We start from the raw sequence: 24,089 nt of genomic DNA on the forward strand, positions 1-24,089 counted from the left end.
ATGTTGGTTGCATATCCAGTTGTACAGTCAGCTAAAGGGTGCCCTGCTAGCTATGGTGGTGTGAGTGTGCCATTAGGTGGGACACCATATTCATGGGGGCCTTGCAGGTAATGGTCTATTGCACTAGTTGTAAGTTTGAGCCACACATCTAGAGTGTTGATTTAGTGCTATACATTACGTGTGTGACAGCAGCGTGACTGATGTGCCTGTACATGGGTGCTTGGCATGCTGGCATGAGGTGGTGACAATGTGACATGTGATTGGGTGGCTGTCCATGATACTTGCTGTTCCATGGTATTTTATGTGTCTTATATAATGGCCTCTTTCTTCTACATGGTGAGTATTTAAGGGGGTTTACACCTTCTATACCTCCTGATGTACTGTCCTGCAGTGTCACATTAATTGCTTTTGCATTGTCTGTGTTACTCTCAGCTGGATCCATGGAAGTATGTATAGGTCAACTATGCTATTGGTGTTGTGCAATGAGACGATTATTCACTCATGTACTCACCAGGGTCTTCCTGGCTGCTGGCTCTGACCTCTGCCAATCCCACACCCTCCAGGCCCACCATGTGGAGGATACAGCTCACTGTCTCCTCCCAGGATGTCAGCTGCAGCGGGGCAAAAGTTCCTCCACCAGTGACTGCTGTATTCTGACAGTCGTTGGAGATAAGGGTGCGAGCTCTGCATTGGGGTAGTTTCACCTCTTGCGCATGTCCTCACTGTCCAGTGAGACATGTCCTACAGCCCAGATGGCATTTGTCAGCTGCTGGGACATTTTGCAGCTATCCAAGCAGACTGAGCTCCTGTTCAGAGACTTTGTGCTTGCGTTGCTGCATGTCCGGCACCTTTCTGTTGCCTTTGCCTGCTGACCTGATTTTTGTGTCTTCTGGCGGCGGACACCACTTCCTAAATGGTGATTTAGAGTGGATTGAGTTTTTAAAGATGCTGCTGAATGACTTCCCATTTGCATCAAGACGACTTTCCGTTTGGCTGTAATTCTGCCAGTGGAATTACTGTACAGTAGTGAATATACTGCTGTAACAGTAATTCTGCTGAAAATTGGCAGATTTTACGTTGGTGCTCTGTTTTTTTTGGCAATCATCCTTGGTGTGGAATTACCATTACCGCTGATTGGTGGTGCATGAACCGGTCTACTCCTGATTCAGAGGAAATTCCACCGGGATTCTTTGCAGTAACGGTAATTTCTGCCGAACTTGTAATAAGAGCCTAATTAATTTCAGAGGAGCCAAACATCCATGTAAATTTACATTGAGCCAAACATCCAGGTACATGGACATTTGTTGTAAATCCTGTGAATGCCGCAAGTATCTGGACAGTTCTGGGCAACCCCAACTAATGAATCTAATGCATTGCAATCCTTGGCAATGGGCCAAGTAACCAGTGAGGTGATGTACATTCTTGGCAGTAGGTAAAGTACCTACTCTATTGATGTCAATGCTTCTTGGTGTGAAATTACCTATGCATGCCATGGCCTTTTTTCTGCAATGGGGTACGTAACTGGTCAGTTATTGGCAATGCCTGACAATGGAGGCAATACTTGGCAAAGGAAAGAGTACCTAGGCCTCTATTAGCAATGCATTGCATCTAAGCACACTTCTGGACATTGATGACAATCACTGCCAATGAATCAAAAGAGCTGGGCAGTAGATAACTCTCCTTGACAGTGGTGCAAGTCACCTGGCAGCTGTCATCCACCTTTTGCAGGTCGCTGAGCATCTTGTGATAGTGTTTGGCAATGGAGCAAGTGTCTGGGAGGTCGAAGGCAATTCCTGCAAGGGGCTATGCAATCCATGGCAAAGGAGTAGGACTAATGGAGTTTGATTGCAATCTCTAGCTGTTGATCAGCATCTGGGCATTGCACCATAATCTCTGGCAATCGTTGAGTATTGCATCTGCTCTATTTTAAGGCAGTCCCTGGAAATGGATTAGTACCTTGGCATGTGTTGGCAGTTATTGTCAATGTGGTGGGTGCTTAGTCATTTTATGCCATTGGTTATGAATGAATTGAAAACCTGTTCAGTTGATACTATCATTTAGCTATTGAGCAAAGCTTGCCAATGGTACCAAGGGGTGCTTACTTGGGCATTCCATGGAAGTGTTGGGCAGTGGGCAAGTACCTGATTGTTTGCTGACATTATGTGCAATTGGATTACTCCTAGGCCATTTTCCAGTAATCCTATGAGTATGGCAAATCCATTGCATTTGATGGCAATCCTTGCCAGTGGAGCGAGCACCCAGCCTTCGTAATGCTAACCCCATGTAAATAGTACCTGGACATTTTAATAGCTAACCCAGGTAGCAGAGAGAGTACCAGAGAATGCATTGGCAATACCTGGCACCCTATATGGTTTCTCGAAATGTGATGATAATAGCTGGCATATGATCTGAGTTCCTGGCCTTTCATGGCAACACCTGACATGGGATTAGAAAATGTTCCATACAAGTGCATTGCAGGAGTACCCAGGATTCAATGTCAATACTGGGCATTTAATACGAGCATGTGGACTATTCATGGAAATGCGTGGGCATGAAGTCAGTCCTTTTGATTTGCATGGACCTGAATTAATGTGTGCACTTGATCATATGGCGGATTTAGCTGTCAAAGGAGAATCAAAAGTCAGGCTGATGACGTTGCCTATGCATTCGCCGTCCACGCAAGTAGCTCTCAGCCTGCTTCTTTGAACATCCATCTCATGTTGATAATGTCTGTGCATCACATGAACCCGCCATATGCTGGCCATACATGTGTCTGGAGGAAATCATCTCGCAAAGCACTGCCTTGTAGGTGGCATATTGCAAGTCCTAGGGATAAGCAACATGCCTCAAGGCCAGTCTAATTTCCATTCAGAGCTATCACGATTCCATAAATATACATAGAGCTCGGTAGACACACCAGGAAAAACAATGGATTCAATGCAGGCATTTTCTAAACTCAGACATCTTCAATATGTCAAGAAAATTAACTAGAGCTGAAGAAGCGAAGAAACTGGATTCACAGATAAGCGGAATACAACCCCTCTGAATAAATGCATTTATGCTGAAATGCTAATTCTAAAATGCGCAATCTGCTTTAAATTAGAACAAGACTATGTGCTGGCAAATCTCTTATCTTCTGAGCATCTCTCACAAACTAAACCTACCGGGCAAATATGACAGGACTGCAATTTGCTTCCTTCTCATTAAAAATATATGGCAACAGTAGAAAGAAAAGGAATTGCAACCAATCCACAGCTCTGTTTTGATTATTCTATTTACTTTATTACTTTAAGACGCTCAAACAAACCCTACAATTATTCACTAAGCACTTTAACCCACGTGCCTTATTGGGGTTTCTTGAAGATGTAAATCCATATGGAACGTTTCTGTCACATTTAATGTGCTTTTAGGAAACAACTATAGCAAAACAGTTACATATGGACAAATGTATTTCTAGAATCATGTATTGAATCAGTATACACTATATTCATACGACTAATTAGGACATCTAAGGCCAAAATCTCAATACAGAACAAATGCTCATACAGTGTAATGCGATTTCCCATGCATTTCAGAAAATAGGCGTTGCAGAACTTATTCAACTACAATTTGAACTGTCTGACTTTTCAGTGTATTCAGAGTTTGATTAAACTTGTATGTCGTAAGGGCATATGGTCTAGGTATGTTGATAACAGTTGTGAGCTGTGGGAAGTCCTGACCAGCCTAACTTGGTGCACTCCCATTGATTTTATGTCCCCCATAAGGCCATTTTGTATGTCGTTGTGAAACCCTTCTCTTATAATTTGAATGTGCTCATGGGCTGGTCATGAGTTCCTACCATGAACCTCATTTGGGGGTGTCCAGGGGTCGCACCTGCGACCACTGCGGACTCTCTTGCTACCCCTGTGGTCTCCTTGCTTCCCCTAAAAAAAGAATTAAACAAAAATACAATAGACGCTACTGAGCTGGGGCCAGCGCCATGTGGCTCTTTGTTTCTGAAGTGGCTGGGTTTCTTGTTCAGGCCTCTTTAAAAATAAAAATCAGGGGGTTCCACAAGTGTAACACATTGAGCGGTGACCCTACATAACAAATAATTGGCATAACAAATAATCTGTCTTTCTGGAATTCTACACTATTTATGCTAGACTCATTATAGGTTTATTTCAGGCACGCTTCAGGGGGTGAGTCTCTGATTTAGTTTGTTCTTAAACACCAGACAAAAATGTCCAAAAAGCATTTAGAGTAGAATAAGCATCCATTTCGGACCATGTACTTGGCTTTTCGCAAGCTCCAGTTATAGCATGTCTTTTTCTGCCGTTATCTCTCTTAGGATCATCACAAGACATTCCATATCTGTGGCCTCAGTCACGTGACAACCTCCTTGTGCCTAAAAGCATGTGTACAATGTAGAAATGTTTGACTGTAGCACATAAAGTGGCCCTTGATTTAATTGTGCCACAATGAATGCTGTGTTGTAATGTGTCTAGTTTCCAATCTCCCTGGCATGCTGTTCAGGATGTTTGTTTGCATGTACGAGGTAACGAGTGCCTGGAGTACGGGACACCGTGTGAATGCACTGCTTTCCCTGCGCTCCTCTTTGTTCTTTAATACACAGTTATGAACCGTCCCAATGGTGTGTATTTTGCCAACCTCTGAAGCCTGAAAAGTAAATCCACCCAGTATTGATATGTGGCCAACTTTGCACTAGACCTGCAGATGAACTGGCCTGCTATAAAATCTCAGTTACCAGTTTAATGGTATCCACTTCAGAATCGAATTTGCTTTCTGAGATTGAGAGCATTCAGAGATGTTATTGCTCATTTTACTATAGCCCATAACATAGCTATAGCCAGTAAGATAGCTCAGTGGGTTGAACGATCGCTACTGTGATGTATGTGTGTGATCTGCACGTTGCAGGTTCGAATCATAGCAAGGCCAACTCAGTCTTTGATCCTTCTGATGTTGATAATTGAGTACTAACCCAGGTTGGGAGATATTATTTGTGTATTCTTTCTATATAAAGCACATAAGCGTAAGTGCTGTATAATAACACATCATTATCATTTGGCCTTTGACGTCTGCTTGCATTCACAGTAATTTGGCAATGTGGGCCTATAGACACTGACATTAACAATACATATGGTGATTCATTCTTGTATGAAATGTATATCACATTACAATGATATCGTAACCATATTCGTTTTTGCGTACTTAGGAACAATGCTATGTGATGCCATTTCCTGTTTTGTCATGGGATGAAAGGTCATGTGCCATCGCTTTATGTGATGTCACTTTTTTTAGTGGGGTCAAATGACATAACGTCTTGTGATGTCATCAGCAGTCAAGGGTCATGTGATATCACTTCTGCTATCCCTGGCATTTTGGTGAAATGATGTCCCTGCTGCCCATATCCGCTGAATTTCAAGGCTTTTGTGTTACATCTGTGCAACTTAACTGCACCTTAAATAAGGTTTTCTCAATTCGTTTTCAAGGGCTTTGTTATACAATATTTTTTATATTCCGACTTTGGCTGCACATGTTCCCTCAATATGTTTATTTTTGGACCCACTATTTGCCATGGCCTTTGGCCATGACTGATGGCCCAGTAGTGTTTTAAAACATACATTCTGCATGGCCGAAGTCCCTGGCTAGAAGGCCTGAAAGACATGTATAGTGGCTATAGCCTTTGGCTGTGGCCACCTAGTGGGTCAAAAATACTAGGTGGCCACGGCCATAGGCTGTGGCCACCATACATGTGTTTTAGGCCCACTAGACAGGACCTTTGGCCATGCCCACTGCATATTTTCAAACACTACCAGGCCACTAGCCATGGCCTTCGGCCATAGTCAGTGGCCATGGCCTTTGGCCATGCCTACTGTACATGTTCCCTGATTTTTTTTCTTTTTGACACAGTAGGAGGACACGGCCGATGGTTGTGTCCACTCCACATGTCTTTTGGGCCCATAAGCCACAGCCTTCGGCTGTGCCCACTGTGTATTTCAAAACATTACCTTTATTTCTTCCTCACTAGCCTTGGCCTTTGCCCATGGCCATTGAGCCGGCCTTCAACGTGGCCCCTTTAAATGTTGCCGCAATAGTGTTCTTCTGGTCCCACTAGCCATGTCCTTTGGTCATGGCGAGTGCCAGCAGCCTTCAGCCATGGCCACTCTACATATTCCTCAAATAGGTTTCTAAAATGGGCTCACTAGTCATGGCCTTAGGCCATGGCCAGTGACCACCACCGTTGGCCGTGTCCACATTCCATATCGCACCATTTGGTTTCTTAAAGTAACCCAGTAGCCATATTCTTCAGCCACACCCATTACCCTCCACCTCACTGTAGCTAAAACCCTTATCCCCCAGTTATCAGTAAACTTCCGAAAATAACTTAGTTTAACCATAAACATATGTGCTATATCATTAATACCTACAATTGAAACCCTGTGTAGCTTCAACATGATAAGAATTTACTCCAGCAATTTGGGATCTCTGGAGACCTCCAACATGTCAAAGCTAAATGCAAAGTGACAAATCTTTACGATTGGTGTCTACATGTGAGGCACTGTTTTTGTCGGGAAACCTGTGGGAACGCGAGAAGGTAGGCCATGTGTTGTTGGCGGCGTGTTTCGGTGGGTGAGCTGAGTGAAATGTGGGGAAATTGGGGGTTTTTTGCCACATTTCGGACTTTGCTGGGCTTTCTGGGTAATACATTCTGGGCCGATTTTGCACAAGTCATACCTCTGCCGATTCCCACTGGTGTCCCCTTTTCGGAAATGCATGGGGTTCCCAGTTTTCCTTGGTGGCTTGGACACAATAGGCCCAAATCTGTATGCTGTGCACTTCTAGAAAATTCATCAAATTCTGCTGTCGGAAAAGACTTGGGGTTAGCCGCCTTTTTGGCTCTCTTTACCCCAGGTAGGTGCAACCACACATGTGAGGTACCAATTTCGTCGGGACACCTGTGGGAATGTGGGAAGGTAGGCCATGTGTTGATGGCGGCATGTTTCGGTGGGTGAGCCAAGTGAAATGTGCGGAAATTGTGTTTTTTCGCCACATTTCGGATTTTGCTGGGCTTTCTGGGTAATACATTCTGGGCTGATTTCCCACGTGTGTCCTCTTTTCGGAAGTGAATGGGGTTCCCTGTTTTCCTTGGTGGCTTGGACACCCTAGGCCCATATCTGTATGGTACGCCCTTCTGAAAAAATCGTGAAATTCAGCTGTCGGAAAAGACTTGGGGTTAGCCGCGTTTTCGGTTCTCCCCTTTGCCCCCAGGTAGGTGTACTCGGACAACCTAGGCCCATCTGGAAATGCATGGGGTTCCCTGTTTTCCTTGGTGGCTTGGACAAACTAGGCCCATATCTGTATGGTGTGCCCTCCTGATAAAATCGTGAAATTCAGCTGTTGGAAAAGACTTGGGGTTAGCCTCATTTTTGGTTCTCCCCTTTGCCCCAGGTAAGTGCACACGCACATGTGAGGTACCATTTTTGTTTAGACACCTGTGGGGACATGTGAAGGTATGACATGTGTTGTGTTTGCATGGTTTTCATATTGTTTCGATCCATTTGCTGCTGCCCTTTGTCACACAACCCTTTCATTTCCCAAATGTGACCTAATTTTAGTCGCTGCTTTAGGCAGGATACACTTTTGTAAACTGCACAAGTCACCTACCCTTGAAAAGGTCTGTCTGTGGTCTTTAAAAAAATGTATGCTTGCCCTTCCTCACCATATTGGTTTTCCTGATTTACAGGAGCATTGTTTTTCTCAAAATTCATAGAAGCCATTGCCGTACCAAACCAAGCATGTCCAACAGATACCTTTTTTTCGGTCATTTTCCCGCTTTTTCCCCATAATATGGAATTTTCCTCTACCTAGTTGTTGCCTGACCTGCGCAAATCACCCCTTATGAAACTTGGAATTTTGTCTACTTTTCATAAATGTATGACTTTCTGTCCTAGAATGCGGCTTTCCTATGTCATGATGCCTATCCCCAGGCATCCGGACCAAGCCCATCAGCCCCAGGAGCAGGCATCTAGACATGTAGTAAAACCTCAGCAGCCCCGGCTAGGGGCTATCTGGGTTCAGTCCTGGCGCCTTAGGCACCAGGCTCATAGTAGAAATCAGTCCTGGCGCCTAAGGCACAAGGCTCATAGTCATTACTTACCTCAGGCAGACCATGCTGCAAATGACTCCAATCCAACATGAAGCCTGAAAGGGACTATTTTTCTACAGGGACTATTTTTTACTTGGGTGTGGTTCTAGGGACTTCTTACCTGGGACTACTTTTGTTTGAGGCTATTTAAACCACGCCCGACCAGCAACACACGCTTCGCGTTATTCTGCATCCAGCAGCATAACGCTCACCGTGCCTGCAGCCTGCATCCAGTGTTCTGCCACGCCCGCCTCGAATCCGGAGCTCCTAAAACAAAGAGGAAAGAAAGGGACAAGTTTAGAAAACAAACTTATTTCTATTCCACACCTGATTCTGGATCCATCTCATCTCCGGACCTGTAAAGCACATAATTTCTGCACGCGCCGCACCTCCAGCTGCAGCGCCGCGCCATACTCACCAGTCTTCACAGCATCCTTCTTGTCGGCGCTGCCTCCATCATTTCTTCGCCGAACTTCGGCACCTAGGAGACAAAAGAAAACCACAAGGTGAGCCGAGGGAACCAACAAATGTAATTCTTACCACCATAGACTTACCTGATTTACCACCGGAGGCATCCTTTTGTGACTCTCCATAATTTCACGTGCCTCATCTGTAAAGAGAGACAAAACAACACGTTTTCCACGTGCAACATTTACCAGACAGCGCCGGGTAATACAGACTCTTACCTGAGTGCCACCAGCTGCCACAAGAGCATCTTTTCACGAGCCAGCTGCAAGACAAGAACGGAAGGGGGGAACAAGAGTGAATATCGGACATATTGAACTCTATGAACTTAATACTTGCTGGTCCGCACCAGGAACCTCAGAGTCTATACTCTCCGGAACTCTCCCGAGCCTTCAAACCAGTGAAGTAACTGGAATCGACGCGCCCCTGCAAATCCACGCAGGATGGAGAGCTCATCTTTCAAGAATATAAGGTGAGATTGCTGTGAGGGCATTTCGGAGGTGATTAGTTGGGGAGGACTGTGGGGTTGACATCACTTGAATCCACAAGTGGCTAAATCCATCTCTCCACTTGCAGGAGAATATTTCTATGGGTTAAGCAGACAAGATTAGGAGGGCAGTTCCAGCCAGTCATCGCTGCACTACGCATCACATGGGTGGAGACCGCAGCTGTCTGGGTCCGACCGACGCCCCTGTGGGAGCCAGGTGAGCGTAACATCCTACCCTTTTCGTCCATTCCGTCCATGCATGTCCATTCGGCAAAAATGGCCCCAATCGCCTACCTCTCACAAAACGGTTGATAACCACATCAAAATATTTTTTTTTGTTTCCTCTCAACCTGTTCTTGAAAGCCAGGAAATTGGGGAATTCAACACAACAAACCATTTTCTCCTAGCTCTTACAAGGAAAAGACCACAGGCGTCTTTGTACATCATTTTATTGGCCTTTCTTTTATTAAAAAAAACAACATTTTTGCCCCTTTTGCTTATTTTCTCTCACACCCAACAGCAACCTAGGATTCCTGGGTGGCGTTACAACAACCTACATGTGGGAAAAAAAGGGGCCAAATTTGGCCAAGATATTTCATGTAACAAAAAAGTTACAAGGCATTGAATGGCGACATACCAAAATCACCAAAAAAGGCCTTGACACGGGGGGGACAAAATCATCATGGCACTTAGAGGGTTAATAGTACTACAAACTCTTTAGGTTATCAATCTATTGCAACAACTCTTAAAATATATAGGGCAAAACCACATGTGATAGCATTGTATGGTGCTCGTCTCTGGGGATTTGAGGACACCCATTTAATCCAATTAAATGAGGATGACTTTATTAGATATCTACTCAATCTCCCATGCTCAGCCCCTCTTTTTTCCAATGCCCTTGGCACTGACCCATTCCTTTATAAGTGATGAGCTCAGGCTAATATTTATCTGTTATGATATGTAAGTTACATTTCTAAAGCGCAGCCTTCACAAGCTAGGGCATCATGGCATTGAGGAGGTAGAAACTGTAGAGGGAGCTAGCAGGAAAACACAGCTGTGATCAGACTGTGAACAGCAAAGTCTTCCGGGCATGCCAAAAGGATAACTGTCAGAGATCTCACAAAGGGACAACAGGGTGGAGTTCTATAAATGGGCAGCGGTCACAGAGAAAGAGTGACCACCTACACAAGAGCATTTAAATTTTGGAACAAGGATACGCATGGCAGTGGAAGAATGCAAGGGGTGGGAAGGAAAGTACTGGGCAAATTTGACTTGAAGATTTTCAGGCCCTGTTTCATTAAACAATCCAATGAACGGAACAGAGGGCCTTAAACTTAATCTGTTTGGCCATGGGCAACCAGTGTAAGGCATGCAAAATGGGAGAAGCAGAGGAATTGCGAGCAGCACCAGTGGCTAGCCTGACTGCAGAATTTTAAAGAATTTGCAGTCCATGAAGAAGGAAATCAGGTTGCACAAAAAAAATAAAGTTACAATAGTCCACGGATCCAGAGATCAAAGAGGATACATCCAGAGAATTAAGTGAGGGGGATATGGTATAACTGTATGCAGGATGCACAGTTTAAAGAGAACAGACTGGCATAATGCACTAACCTGGGCCAGCATAGACAATGAAGCAGAAAGCAGAAAGCTCAATGCCCAAGTTTTTAACCACTACAGAAGGGGATGGCAGGACACCAAGTGTGATAGGCCAGAAGGCTGAGGAACATACCAAGGTCTCTGGAGAGGAGCCAAAAATAACTACCTCCATTATTTCACCAATAATGCAAAGCCAATTGTTTCTTATCCAATGATGGACGGCAGACAAGCAAGAGCGACACTGCTCAGCAGTACCAAGAAAAGAGAAACCAAGCCGCATCAAGATCTGAGTGTCTTCCAGGTAAGGGTAAGACTGAAACCCAAAACAGTGAATCAGTTTAACAAGAGGCTGAATGTAGACATTAAAATGAAGAGGGTAAAGAGAAGAACTTTGAGGAACACCATTAGTGAGGGGCTTAGGAGATTAGAGCAGAAGAGAGAGAGAGACTAAGAGCAATCGGAAAGCAATGAGAGAAACCAGTCCAGAACCGGTCAGGAGACATCTGCCAATGACAGCCTCTCCATGAGGATGCCATGGTCCACAGTGTCAGTACCTCCCTGATCCATAATCTGGACCAGATCATCAACTGCAGACACCTGACCGATTCTGTGCCCCGACCTGGGCAAAAGCCACACTGGAACAGGTCAAGGAATCCAGAATCTTCAAAAAATGAGCGAAGGAGAGGGGTGACCAAAGCTTCCAGAAGTGTCATAGGAAAGTAAAGAAGAGAAATAGGATCAAAATTAGAAGAAACAATTTATTTGGTGGAAGTTTTATGAAATGTTGGTACATTTTAAAGTATTCAAAAATGGGGGAGTGAGGTAAACCTCATGTATATGTGCATACAATTGGTTCAGTTGTACCAGGCCTGCCTCACTATGTTACCATACACGGTCATGCAATCACTTTGCCCCCCTGCCCAGCTCCTTCCTACCAGCAATTTTGCCCCTTCTGTGCCAACATGTCCGTGCAGATTGCTAATGAAGTCAAGTGGCATGGCAAGCAAGGCGCTCCTTAGCAGGTCCTCTCCTCTTAAGCAGACCTAGACCACCAGCGTCCAAAATGCGCTACTTAGATCCAGCCCAACCATAGACCTAGGCCCACCCGCCTGCAGATGCGGACACTCACGACACCAAGAGACCATTACGATTTGCCAAAGTGAAGAACCCCTAACGCCACCTACCAACAAGGTGACCCAGGCGTCTCCTATGCCTGCTCCAAGCTCCAAGGCTCACATCACATGCAGAGCATGCACGTCCTCCAGGACCACCACTAGCACAGTATCTGTAAACTCCAAATAAGCAGCCCAGATAAGCAGCAGGCCAGCTTGCGCTGCCATCCGGAAAAGTGATCCTGGGACTTAAACCACCCAACTGTAAAGGTGACCAATGCCCTGCCCAATTAATTAAGGATGCTGCAAGAGAATTATCGCCATTCATAGCTAAACTCATCAACTCATCCTTCACTACCGGCATTGTTCCGAAAAATCTTAAAGAGTCGTGGGTCTTGCCACTCCTAAAAAAGCAAACCCTCGACCCTGCCATTCCTACCAATTTTAGGCCTATCACGACTGTGCCCTTTCTTCTAAAAATTTTAGACAAAGTGGCATACATGCAAATACAAAATTTCCTTGAATCCAACCACCTGCTCGGAACCCGCCAATCTGGATTCCGTCCCCAGCATGGTACAGAGACTGCCCTTATCGATCTCAAGGCCCAAATAGATCAATGTAGGGACAATGGCCAAGCAGCCTTACTCCTCTTGCTAGACCTCTCAGCAGCGTTCGATTTAGTCGACCATACAGTCTTATGCAGCCACCTAGACTCTGCTGCTCACTTCTCTAAAGAGGCCATATTATGGATCAAATCCTTCCTGAATAACCGTACCATGAGAGTCTTCTCTCCATCAGCCTCAGCTGACCCGATCCCTATAACGTGCGGTGTACCCCAGGGATCTTGTGTATCACCAACCCTCTATAACATTTTCACAAAGCCGCTCTTTGACGAAATGGATCATCTGGGTATCGCCTACACCAACTATGCAGACGATACCCAGATCCTCCTTCCGCTTTCAGGAGATTACGTCGTGGATCTGGCTTTAGTGAATAAAATTTACAGCATCGTTCAGGCATGGATGGCCACACATGGCTTATGCCTGAATGACGACAAAACTGAGCTCATAATCCTAGGCACCCCGACATACATAACTAAACTCAACACTGACTATGCCAGCTTCATTAGCGATGGGAACAATATCAAAGTAGCAAAGGAAGTCAAGACCCTAGGCTTTTACCTTGACGCCACCTTAAACTTTGGCAAACAAGTCAACTCCCTAGCCTCTTCCACAGCATATACTTGCAAACTTATTAGAGCCAGCAAGCAATTCCTCTCTACAGACAGCTGCATCACGCTTGCCAGAGCCCTTATTCTGTCCAAACTGGACAACTGTAATGGTCTTTACATTGGGGCTAACAAACAGACTATCCAAAAAATCCAGGTCCTACAGAATAATGCCTTGAGAGCCGCGCTTAAGATCAACAGGAAAGAGCATATCTCCTCTATAAGAAGAGAATATAAATGGCTATCCACTCAGGACAAAATCCAACTTAAAATTGCCTCCCTTACTCACAAGTGCCTCAATAACATGGCACCACCCTACCTCATGGACAGGCTACACTTAAGAACTTCACTTAGACCAACAAGAATGGTCAATGCAAATTGCCTCTATGTCCCTCGCTTTAAACGTGCCACTATTGGAGGACATAGCTTCGCAGTCAAAGCAGCACAGCTTTGGAACTCCCTACCACATGACATAAGAGAACCCCAGCCCTTTGCGAAATTTAGGCAGAATTTGACCAAGTGGCTGAGAGCTAATGACATCTAACTAATCCGACCTGCTTGACCTGACTGTCCCTACTAGCTTTCCACCTGCATGCCCCAGTTCTGATACCACTTTCTGTATTTTACTCCATTGTATATTACTGTACCTATTCCACTGTATATCACCTCCACATTGTGAATATTCCTGTACTTTGATCACCTCCTGTCTCGACCTTGCTCCAGCCCTGCTCATTCTTGCTTATTGTATACTGCATTATGACCATGCACATGTACCTGTATATATTTTATTTATGGCAGAATGTATTATGTTTATGTAATTGTACCTGTAACAAAGCTGAGCATATTCTTGTCTTGTGCGCCCTGATGCTCCAGGGCCTGGCGCACCCTACAAATAATAAACTAAACTAAACTAAACAAGTGACAAACAGACCCTACCTCAATCCATGATCACAACATCCTGATAGCGATGTGCAGAACTCCAGCCTCATATTAATGCCACTAGTCAAACTCAGAGGATATGCAACCAACCACAGTCAGCAGGAGACATCTTACTAGCCAAATCATCACAGCCGGTCTCCCCCAGCAGCACCAACATGCACCCCACCAGGATCCCACCTCCTGTCCCAGCCAGTATTAAAACACTAGGTACGACACTCCCCAGATCAAGCCCCCACTGCCAGCCTGTCCCCATCCAATTCAGAAATGCCCACTCAGGCATAAGATCATGCTGGAACTGCAGTCTCCCCTCTTCATGCCCACCAGTTTCCCAACCATGCTCAAAAACCCACAGTCTACACGTGTCATCTTTGGTAAAGACATACTAGGCCAGCCAAACCCAGCAACCAACAAAATCAGTGGACCAAGAACCCAACCATGCAGAAAGCCACCCACATAGGACCCCTGAGCAATATATCTAGCTGCCCCCATCTCGTCATGAGCCTCGGCCCCCTATCGCACTAACTGGCCCCTATCCATTCTAAAAGGAGCCCTTATCAATGCAAGATCACTCTCAGCCCACGCCCTAGACATACATGACCTGATTACAACCCAAAACATAGACCTGCTAGCCATAATTGAAACCTGGCTCCACAAAGCCTTAGGCTGTAGTAGTATATAGCGCTTTATAGTGTCTTGGAGTGTGTAGCACTTCACTGAATGCAAAAAATAGCGCTTTATAGCACCTTGGAGTGTATAGCGCCTCATTGAATGTGATGGCATTTTGTTGCCAGCAATAATGTGGCATACACATATAGCCAGTCTATGTTGCCAGCATAGCATTTGAGTATGTAGCTGGAGACAGTATTTATAATACAGCAAAAAGCAATGTGAAGGTGCAGGTTTAAAAGTGCACCAGAAATGTTTTTTTCTCTCTTCTTTGAAATACCTCATGCAAAGGAGACTACATTATTCATCTAACTAACTGACATAATTAACAATGACTAATTACTAGAGATAACTTATTAACATTATAATGTAATCTCTGTGTGAAAAATGAGGTGAAAATGCATATTCTGAAATTCGTTTTTCAAACGTGCACTGGAATTTGTTCTATCCCTATGTTTGCAGCAAGCAGAGAGCCTGCATACCAGGAAATGAGGGTAGATACAGTTGCTCACTGTGTAACTGGCCTATTGTACTAAAGGAAGAGTGATGCTGACTTCAATTTGATTGGAGCAGTGTATCTGCAGTTTTGTTACGTAAGCGAAATGGGAAGGTGCAGAGCATTGCTGGGGGAACAAGGGCAGAGGGAGAGTTAGTTCGGGGGATGACTGGGCTCTCAGACAGAGGTGCCTAGTTTCACTTAGCGCAGGCTTGAGAACGCTGTTTTCGCCACACACTTCAAACATCCGAGATAACAAAGGCAATCCATGCTGACTGGGCCTGCTCTTCTGAAGCAAGTGAAAGGAGGTTGTGTGGGAGAGGGAACTGCAAATCTTTGGTAAGCATCCAAAGTAGAAGTGAAGTTATTCTTGTGCGATTATTTGACGAATGTGGTCTAGAAATAACAGGCAGTCAGAGTAGCAAAGCAAAAGAAAATCCCTTGCATTTTTATTCGTCATGTGTTGAATCATAAAATGTGATGCCTATTTTAAAAAGGGTTTATTTTCACTGTATCTGTGGTTTTGTTTTTCTCTTCTCATTTTGTTATAGGTAGTGCTGAAATGCAAATGGTAAGAACTGTATCATGACATTGTAATTGTTTGCAATATAAGATATATATAAACAAATGCTTCTGAGTTTTCAACGGTTTGGGATTGCCTATGCGGACGTGGGGAAGATTTGTGTTCTTTGGTAATACATTTGCCAATTTGTTCATGCAGATAGAATAACAGAGAGACTAAGCGGTGATAAATAGGTGTATGCGTGTGTTCCCCAGTGTATGTTGTCTGGGGAAATCTAATACAATATATAGATTACTGGGGGTCTATGAACCAGTAATGAGGCCTACGGACGCATAGTTCACTGGTGTAAATTAATCAGTGCTACGGGCCACAGGTTGTAGGTTGCACTCTATGTAAAAGTGTGGTGTCTCTGAATGTAGGTCCAAGGCCCTCTATAGATCACTAAGAGTATTAAAATGGTAAGGAAAGTTTTGTGTATGATGGGGCTATAATGTAGGGAAGGAAATTTATGCTCACCACGAAGTAATTTACTACCACCAAATACCGCCACCAATACATATTACTGGATTCTCCAATATAGTGTAACACAATATGGTCACTAGAATGATGTGAGGCCAAACCCAATCTAAATGCAAGGATAAGCTGTTACCAAACTACCACTATATTTTTGGTGGTAAGAAAATACCACCAGACCCCAAAATTAAACAAAATATCCTACAGTTCCCCTAAACACACATGCTCAATACTGAATAAGAATATGATGCTGTGTTGCGCCAAGACCCAGGGCCTCATTACACGGAAGGCAGTAATGGTTAACGGCCACCGTTAATGGTAGGCGGCAGGCGTTAAAAATCAACCCACTAAGGGACCTCGCAGCTAATTACGGCACCGCAAAATTGCAGTGCCATAATTAGCGCCTTCCCCATTCCCATAGAGCCCTATGGGGCAGAAATGGGAATGGGGAAGGGCAATGGCGGAAGGGGGATTTACCGCCCCACCAACCTTGGAATGGGGCGGTAAATCCCCTTTCCGCCAAGGCGGTGCCGGTAATTTACCGTCATGGTCCAGGGTGCTAATAGCACCCTGGATCACCGCCTTCCGTGTAATGAGGCCCCCAGTATTAGCAGGTGATACTGTAAGTATTATATTGGAGGTCATTACAACCTTGGTGCTAAGTGCACCAACTTTACCACCATGGTGTAAACTAGGTTTACACCATGGTGGATGGCGGATTTACCGCCCCATTCCAAGGTGAGTGGGGCGGTAAATCCCCATTTCCCATTTTCCCTTCCCCATTCCCATTTTTGCTCCATAGGGCAAATTATGGCGGCGTAATTAGCACCATGGCGGGTTAGCGACATGGACTTTAACGCCTGCCAAAAGCAGGCGTTAAAGTGGGAATCCGGCGTTAAGGGTTAACGCCGTCGTTAACCCTTAACGCCGGGGTTGTAATGACCTCCATTGTCTTTAGAGTTGAGTGTCAACAAGTGAAATTGAAGTCCATTGGCAAGTTCCATTTATTAATTACAGCCGACACGTGTTTCGACCTATGGGTAGTCCTCGAAGCAAAACTTGTATATTCAAAAGATATGTGAAAATAGTGTAGAAACTCTTTACAACTAAGTTATAGATTCCGCGGGTACAAATACCCTGTGTGCTGGATAAAAAGGACAAATCCTTTCAACTTTTAATTACGTGCAAAAAAATCACATCTCAGCAGCCATAAAGGAGGCGTATTGGCTCCGAATCCAAGAAGGAATTATATTCAATACACTCTCCATCAGGCACAAATGTGTTACTAACACTGCCCCGGAATACTTGTCACAGAAAATTGTAAGACCTACTTCCACCAGACCGGTGAGGACCATCCACACCCAAAGCCTTGTTCCTTCAACCTTCAAAAAAGTTAGAGAAGGGGGCTCCAGCTTCCCTGTAGTGGCAGTAAAACATTGGAATACTCTACCCCCATCCCTAAGGTCAGAGGAATCTTACTGGCCGTTACGTAAGGCCCTAAAAACGTGGCTTTTCACATAAATGACATTGGTTGATGGCTGACTACATCCGGGGAAATGACCTTGCCTGTGCTGTTATCTTCCCGCCCGGCACTCCCCACTCACGTTCTTATGTCTAGGTGTGAGACTGGTTTCCTTAACAGCGCCCTGATGCCCTCGGGTTTAGGCGCTTTACAAATGTAAAAAATAAATTAATATATGAATAGTGATTTAGGTGCCTTTAAAATAATTGCAACCAATTCAATGCCTCAACAATATTCAATTATATCTGTGCCCAAGCAAGGAATTAATAGTTTGTCACTTATGGAGTCCAACATTTTAGGTATGAATCAGTCCTATAATTAGAAAGACACATGCTGAAGCCAAGATGTTTTCTCTAATGCCAATTCTTGTCACCGGTTTTATAGAAAACGAAGTGAATGCTTTTGATTCAAACTTTATTCTGAGAACTGTTTTACCATTTTAATCAAACAATCAACAATGGCAGTTTGTCTCTAATAAACAAAATAAACGTATGACCCCCATTATCTAGAAAAGTCATTAATAGATAATAGCATGCAGATTATGCTTTCATTTCTGTAGAGAAGCTGCCTTTGTTCATTAAACGTTGTGGGTGACTTCCCCAGCCTTGTAAGATAGGGGATCATCTTTAATGTCTTGATTTATTATTTTAAATTAAGTGAAATATTCACATTCAAACAGCCTGTGTCTTGGAGGGCTGCGATTGATGTTTTGGAGGGTAGAATAACATTACTGCTGTTCGTTTGTAAAAAGAATCATTAGAAAAATAAATATCTTCCCTAGATAGATGGCATCACAACACACTTATTTTATTCTTATGGTATACCCTTATGAGAATGGAGAAGGTATCATTAGCACCAATGAGGTTTCCTGGCTGCTTTTTACAAAAGTGTTTTGGGAGCATAAGAATTCCCACTGATCTTTTTATCCTGCATGTGATTTGATGTGTGTTTCACACACACCTGTATGTGCACTTATGAGCAATCATTCATCAGAAATTAAATTGCATACCGGACAAACATCAGATCAGTGTACTTAATAAAATCATTACAGGAATTTCCATACGTTTTGCAAGTAACACAGTTATTGATATGTCTTCGTATGTCTTCATAATTAATGCACAAAAAGGGTTGCAGCAATAATAAGATAACATTTTAGCACATGTACGCACATTATTACGTGGTGCCCTTCTGTGATTACCCTTATAATAAAGTTTATGTCTGATGGTCCACTTTTACATTTACATTTATTTTTACATATATGAAAGTGTGTAGTCAGTAAGAGGTCGATTTACTTGGGAAGATATTCAAGTGATCACCTTTAAGTTTGATATGGATGGGTTTACCTGGGAATCTATTACATACGTGTTTCATAGATTGCATTGTGGGCATTTCTCATCGCAGTAGTTCCCAATAAATTGAAATATCGAATATAGTAACACCTTTTCTAGAAGCCCAACACTGTGCATGTATATGTCGGTGTATACATGTATACTTTTTTCCCTCTTTGCTTCTTTATATTCTATGTGGATTTCCTTACTGATTACCTTCTCAGCTTCTGATGTTCCTTTTCTTCCATTCTGCACATCTACATATATCCTTTTTTTCCTTTTTCCACGTGGTTTGGAATCAAAGGTGTGAGGGTTGGGGTTCACTGTGTTTTCCCTGTGAAGGGAGTTGGCCTCTGCTGGGATAGTCTTATTGCATCCCTGGGGTGATGACAGTCATGTACTCAGAGTCATTCGAGCAGATGGGCGCTAAATATTGTTAAGGGTGATGTTTGAAAAGAAATGTGCATGTCTATCTTCAGTGCATGATCAAAGACAACGTTTTCGCAAGAAAATTACCTTTTAATACCTTAATTTTTAAGTTAATCGTTTGCAGACTTGGTTGGGATCTATGGACGTTGAGTTTGTTTTGATTAGACCAGCAGAAACATTATTAGAAGATGTACTAGCCCATTAGCATATTAACACTTGCAATCACTAAGGTTCCTTAAATGTGTTTTAAAGGCAGAGCCCTAGACCAACACTGCATGAACACTTTGTGCCATGCTATTGGTCAGTAGCTGTCCAATGGAGCACTTGTTTTCAGCTTTCTAATACTGGATGTTCTCTCAGTACATGATCCATATCCAAACAACTGAGATGGCACTTTTATCTAATAGCAGCCACAGTCCCAGCATAGGTGCGGTGAAGAAGTTCCCATTTTGTAAAATAGGCATTTCTGTGAGGAGAGAATTGTATCGCATGCAATGTCTCTAATCACATTTGAAGCATCACAGCTACTGATTTAGAGCATTTGAGCAAACAGGTGCAAGACACATTTGTAAATATCGGTGCACAATCTCGAGTCACAAGGTAGAGCTGATCATGTTGAAGGAACACATTGTGCCCAACCAGTCTTTTTTTTTTGGTTTTAAAGATTGTTATTGAATAGACATATATAAATGGCAGTTAATAATCATAGCAAATACATAAGGTGTGCAGTAAGCGTATGAGAGGGAGATGATACAATTCTATTTGTATATAAGTGCTTTGCATAAAACAAGGTGCCATACATATCTCAATAACTAGATAATAAACTTTAAATAGATTTTATTTGAAAATGGGTGAAAGGGTGACAAACAAGGACATACTGAAGGACAGGACATCACATACATGAGAGGGCAGAACAAAAGTAAACAAGAGGATGCATAATCATCAAAACTAAGTCATGTTTAAGTAGTGATAATATTAATATTAGTGAGGCTCAGCGTTGGATAGGTGATCGAGAAAGGGTTGCCATTTCAGTTGGTGTTTACACAACAATTCAGGAGAGGATGCAATACAATTTTTCAATCAATGGATATTACAAATACTATTTCACCATATTTTATGATGAATACGAGTTAAGTTTTTCCAATTACTGCTAATAGTTTGGATAGCAACCATTAAACATAAGTCAAACAAAATGTTTATATATTTATTAGTATGAATGGTTTTTAGGAAGGCACTGCCATAAAGAAGACATTTAAAGCAGAACTCTTGATGAAGTTTAAACATTGATTTGATCATTTCCCAAACATGAAGCCAAAAGATTTGAACATACTGACATTCTATAAACATATGTTTAAACGATCCTTGAACTTGTGAGCAGCTCCAACAGAGATCATTAGGTATAAGTTCATACTTGAAAATAGACAGAGGAGTGACAAAAGCTCTGTGTTGAAAAAAGAAAAGGGTTTGAGTCAAACTTGCAGAGGAAGTAATTTTAGAAATGTGTTTCCATTGCAAGGCCAGCATAGTTGATGATCCAGTAATGAGCAGTCATTACTCCAGTTGTCATGGAGAAGGTTAGGAGCCGCTGCAGGTGATGACAAAGTCAACATTTTATAATAAGATGAGGCTGTGATATCAGGATGTAGTATATTTAATAGTCTTAGAGCATCTGGCATATTGGAGTCATGCATAAATAGGTCGTAATTGTCAAAAGGGCAGCAACAATCATCACAAACTGATTCAGAAATGATATAGGTAAATGATATTTGATAGCAAAATCATGAAAGGTCATATGAACATCTTGCACAAAAAATTGATTGTAAAGCATAATAATACCTCTAGAGAGCCATGACCCCCACAATATTGATTTGATTTTAATAAGAGGATTAAGCCAAATGTAAGGGGAAATAAAAATGGATGATTTAGTTAGAAGTGAGAACAAGTAGAGTTTAAGGAATAGCATAGATTGGCGAATACATGAGTAGGTAATCAATTTTATTTTACCTTTTATAAGGTAAACATCCGCAAGGGAGGTTGGGGAAACCATGACTCTCCCTAGGCCGACCCAATTGGGTAAATGTACCAGCTCTTCCCTTTGGAAATACATCTGTGTTTGTTTAATGACGAAGGCCATGTGATATTTTCTAAAGTCAGGAAAACTAACCCCTCCCCAGGAGCGTGGTTTTTTAAGTTTGTTAAATGAAATTCTAGGCTTTTTCTTCCCCCATAAAAACTTAGTTAAGCACGAGTCAATAGATTTGAAAAAGTGTAGGGGAAGGGAAATGGGCAGCATATATAGGAGATAGAGAATGAGGGGCGATGTCATCATCTTTATTGCTTCTAACCACAACGTTTTTAGATCCTTTATTCTAACAAATATAGTATCTGAGTTTTGCTTATGAATTTCTTTGATGGAAGCTGAAATATGAACTCCAAGATATGTAAGGCCTTTAGGGCACCACTTCATTCCAAGAGGGAATGTATGGTGAGGTGGGCAATGAACGTTGAGGGTAAGAAACTCTGACTTTTCAATATTGAGTTTCTAACCAGAAGCTTTGGAGAAGTCTGAAATAGTATTTAGTAAGTGTTGGGCACTATGTTCAGGATTTTAAAGAAACAGTAGAACGTCATCTGCAAAGGCTGCTGTTTTGATATGGATATGTTTATATTGTACTCCGATGATGTTTTCAGTTTGTCTAATGGTTTCAAGGAAGGGCTCAAGTGCTAGTATGAAAAGGATTGGGAAAGTGGGCAGCCATGGCGTGTTCCTCTTGACAAGGGATAAAAGGACAATGATTGTCCGTTTACAAAGATAGCAGTTTTAGGTGAAGAATAGAGGACTTTTTTCATGGAGAGAAAGGGTGGGCCAAAGCCATGCCATTTAAGAGTTTTGAAGAGGAAGTCCCATTCCACTCTATCGAATGCTTTCTCCGCATCTAAAGCTATTGCGACAAGGGGATCTCTAGTGTTACGAATAAGGTCTATAATATTAAGAAACAGTCTAATATTGGAGGCTGACACTCGATTCTTGATATATCCAAGTTGATCCTGTTTTATAAGATTGGGTGAGAAGGGAATGAGTCTATTGGCTAAAACTTTTGCATAAATCTTACAATCCGTGTTGAAGAGGGAAATGGGATGATCAATTTGAGGGAGCTCAGGGTCCTTATTGGGCTTGGGGAATACTATAACTGTGGCTTCTAAAAATGAGCCATGAGCTTCCTCTTGTGATATAAGATGAGAGTAAAGTTCACCAAGTTTAGGGAGTAGAAGATTGGAAAAGTGGGCATAGAAATCAGTGGGGAAGCCATCAGGGCCAGTGGCCTTACCTTTCTTAAGATGTTTAATAGCTACAAGTATTTCAGAAGGGGTGATTGGAGCATTGAGGGATTGAGATCTAATGGAGGATATGAGGTTCTGGGTAAATTATGAAGGCATTCATCAACAAAGGGGTTATCAAGAGGCACTTCGGAGGTGTATAATTTACAGTAGGATTTAGAGAATATATTGAATATATCTTTATCTGAGAATTTTCTATTCCGCAAATGAAGGACAACTACCCTAGATCTTTTTTTTTTTAATTTAAGGTAAGTCACTAGAGATTTAGTGGCTTTGTTAGATAGCTGATATATTTTCGATTTATATTTAAGCATATTGGCACAAGAGTATAGCGTGATGATTTTATTATATTGGAATCGTAAAGTAAGCATCTGTTTGAAAATAGAGGGAGCGTTATTATTTGCAAATTGTATTTCTAAGGGTTTAAGTCATTTAAGGATAGACTCTGATCCTTGTTTGAGTTTTTTTTGTTGCTAGCAATAAAGATTATATGGCCTCTAAGGACTGCTTTGTAGCAATCCCAGTTGTTTGTAACAGATGTGTCAAGACTTATGTTTTCAGCAAAGTAGTTGTTATGGTGTTCAGTTATGAAAGGTGAGAAGGAGTCTGTGACTTGTATAAATATAGGGGCATGATCAGAGATGGTGATAGATTCTATTTGAGCTGTAAGGAGAAAGCTAACCATGGAATTGGGTATAAATATATAATCAAGTCGTGAAAAAGAGTTGTGTGGTGTGGAATGGAAAGTGAATTCAGAGTTAGTAGGATGAGCTATACGCCATGTATCAGTAAGACCAAGATCTGCTATAAATTTTATGAATTTTATGAACTGCTTATGGGATGAGTTATTGCTAAATCCCTGTCAAGAAACGGGTCTATGATTTGATTGCAGTCTCCACAGACGATTACATTTTGGGGGGTACGTTGAAGCATGCGATTTCTAAGTAGCTGCCAAAAGTTAGGGTTTGGGAATGTTGGGCCATAAATATTTACTATAGAGTATTCTTTGGAGTCAGTAGATAGTTTGGGTAGAACCCATCTTCCTAGATCATCAGATTCATGAGATATAATGTTACATTTAAGAGCTTTGTTAATCAGTGTGATAACACCATTTTTTTTCCATTATCAGCACTGGAGAAAACTTGACCAACCCAACGTCTGTTGACTTTTTGTAGCTTCTTCATTAGAAAGAGGTGATTCGTGAATACAGGCAATCAAGGGTTTCAATCTATTCAGGTGAGACAGTACTTTTTGTCTTTTGATTGGGTTACGTAAACCTTTAATATTGCATGAGACT

At 42.5% G+C, this 24,089-nt stretch overlaps 1 long non-coding RNA gene across 1 annotated transcript in view; it reads left to right on the forward strand.

Annotated features, from left to right (window-relative positions):
• Positions 1-24,003, forward strand: part of LOC138467144 (uncharacterized) — an 89,508-nt gene extending 65,505 nt beyond the window's left edge. The window contains exon 3 of the long non-coding RNA XR_011268071.1: positions 23,922-24,003. This is a non-coding gene — a long non-coding RNA (uncharacterized lncRNA). The remainder of the gene's footprint in view (positions 1-23,921) is intronic.
• The last annotated feature ends 86 nt before the right edge of the window (positions 24,004-24,089 follow it).

This window comes from Ambystoma mexicanum, chromosome 4q (genome assembly GCF_040938575.1).
Source record: "Ambystoma mexicanum isolate Mex_15411 chromosome 4q, UKY_AmexF1_1, whole genome shotgun sequence".
In the NCBI taxonomy this organism is placed as follows: domain Eukaryota; kingdom Metazoa; phylum Chordata; class Amphibia; order Caudata; family Ambystomatidae; genus Ambystoma; species Ambystoma mexicanum.